Raw genomic sequence first — 2,876 nt, 5'->3', positions numbered from 1 at the left:
GTCTGGCTGCTTGTGAGGTAGAACTGACTTGATGGCATGCACCAAATGACAGCAGCATTATTTTAAGGCTCTTTTCTAAAAACCCTACATGTACTAAGCTTTCTAATCTTTGTAATAGCTCTGTTTTCAACTATTATTATCTATTTTTTTTTAAACAGGGACCGTGTATTGCTTCTAGCTTTTTTCACACTCCCCACATCTTTTAATATCTTACCAATAGAATCCTTTAATATTACAACAAAGACTTGACATTTTCCTTTGGTCCTTGACCAATATTGTCAGATTTCACACTTTGCATGTGCAGACCAGGCTTCAACCAGGGGCTTTCAGTGACTCCTCCTGTATTGTGTCTCTTTGACATATGTCCCATCAGTATATTTTAGTATTTTTTTAGTTTCTGACATACAGGATTCTCCCATGTTCATCTTCACTTGGTGGTACACGGTATATATAATTAAACATAAGTTTGTATTGATGTACTAAACCCTAATACATTATCACATATATCATTCTAGTCTTCTTCATTGCTTATCTGTAAACACTAACAGTAAGAAATCAGTCTAACACAAAGAATTTGTTCAACAAGTCATTTAATTCTTGTATACATGTAGGGCCTTCCCATCGTTTCTGAAAATCGGTGGCTTTCTTGTGAAGCACAGGTACATTTTTGGATTTTCACCTGGATTCAGATTCAAACCCTGATAACTGTGAAAGCCTTGGTCCCATTTGCTAAATATTTGAAGCCAGTGATAAATGGAATACAATTATAGCTGCAGATAAAGCTAGATTAACTCGGACTCCAACACGGAGTGCTAAGATAAGAAGGACCATATCTCTTTCTAGAAATAAAATATATATCATTCACTAATTCTTATTTCTTCAAACAGCATCAGGATGGATGTTGAAGAGATTGAGATTGTTCACAACTTTAATTTGCTTGGCTCCACAGTCAACACTCTTGGCACCAGCAGCCAGGAAATTAAAAGGCATATTGCGATGGAAAAGTCTGCTGTTACTGATCTCTCCAAAGTACTGAAGAGCAATGGTGTCACTCTGGAGACTAAGGTGCACCTGATATAGGCCATGGTCTTTGCAATCACTTGCTATGTATCAGAGAGCTAGACAATGACTAGGGAGGATAGAAGGAGAATTGATGCCTTTGAGCTGTAGTGCTGGAGAAGAGTATTGAGTGTACCATGGACTGCTAAGAAAATGAACAGGTTCATCCTGAAGAGGGTTAAATCAGGCTGCTCCTTGGAGGCAAGGATTCTGAAGCTTCGTCTAACATACTTTGGACATGTTGCAAGGAATGACCAGTCCTTGGAGAGGGATGACATGCTTGGGAGTGTGGAGGGACAGTGCAGGAGAGGAAGGCCCTCTATGAGGTGGATTGATTCAGTGACTGGGGTAATCGGGATGGGAGTGTCAGAGATAGTGAGATTGGCACAGGACAGAGCAGAATTTAGGGCTATTGTACATAGGGTCGCTGATTTGCAAGTGACTCAACGGCATATAACAACATTTTTATACCAAATGTTTGGCATATAATAAAAAATTAAAGCTCAAGAAAAAGCATGAAAATATGGTCAAAATTTGAGAGCAAATGTTAAAAGTAGACTTAGTTTCTATATACTAAAATAATTGGATTTTGATTTTTGTTTTGTTTTTGCTACTGAAACAGGTACAACTCATAGCAAGCTTATTAACAACAGATTTGAACCCTGTCCTATCCTGCGGCATCCTTATCATCTCTGACATACTTGAGCCCATTGCTGCAGTCGGTCAGTCCATCTCATTGAGGGTCTTCTCTTGTGCTCCTTCCATTTTTCAAGTATGATGGTCCCTTTCCAAGGAATGTTGTTGTTATGTGCCATTGAGTCACTAGCGACCCTATGTTCAGCAGCTCTGAACCTTCCTCTGTCCAGAGCCAGTCACACTAATTACAACATACCAACCACCATTGCCTAAGTTGCTGTATTAATCCATCTCATTCAGGGTCTTCCTCTCCTGCACTGTCCCTCCAGCCTTCCAAACATGATGTCCTTCTCCAAGGACTGGTCTCTGCTGGCCACATGCCCAAAGTATGTGAGATGGAGCTTCATTAATCTAGCCTCCAAGGAGAAACTTGGTTTCACCCTCTCTAAGACAGATCAATTTATTTTCTTGACAATACATGGTATATTCAAGACTTCTCTAGCACCACAGTTTGAAGACATCAAATCTGATGCCATCTTTAGTCATTGTCCAGCTCTCTGATGCATAGCAAGTAATTATGAAGACCATGGTCTGTACTAGGTGCACCTTAGTCTCTAGACTGACAATGTTGCTTTTTAGCACTCTGGAGAGGTCCCTGACAGCAGATTTTCCCAGTACAATTTCATCTTTTGATTTCCTGACTGCTGGTGCTCAAAAGTGTTGATCGTAGAGCTGAGCAAGCTGTAATTGTTAACAATGTCAGTATCTTCTCCATTTATCATGGTGCTTCCAATTGACCCAGTGGAGAAAATCTTTTGTCTTCTTGATATGAGCTTCAATCCATATTGAAGACAACAGTCCTTGATGTTGTTGTTGATTGCTGTCGAATTGAGCACGATTCTCAGCGATCTTATGAACAAAAGACCTAAAGCCCTTCTATGACTATCATCATTTCTCAAAGTTCATAGAATTTTCAGAGGCATGTTTTTTAGGAAGTGGATGCCACTCTTGATTATAACATGTACAGAGTATGTGAGGCAAAGCTTCGCCATCCTTACTTCCAAGAGGGGTACTCTCTGTCTACATCTCTACAAAACATATGCTTGGTTTTTTGGCAGTTCATGGGATACTCTTCTCTAACACCACAACTCAAAGGCGTTGATACATTTGTCATCCTTATT

Source organism: Elephantulus edwardii, unplaced genomic scaffold (genome assembly GCF_000299155.1).
Source record: "Elephantulus edwardii isolate Elephantulus edwardi_28Jun2011 unplaced genomic scaffold, EleEdw1.0 scaffold00324, whole genome shotgun sequence".
NCBI lineage: Eukaryota > Metazoa > Chordata > Mammalia > Macroscelidea > Macroscelididae > Elephantulus > Elephantulus edwardii.
The sequence above is the reverse complement of the archived record's forward strand: the minus strand, read 5'-3'. Positions refer to the sequence as shown.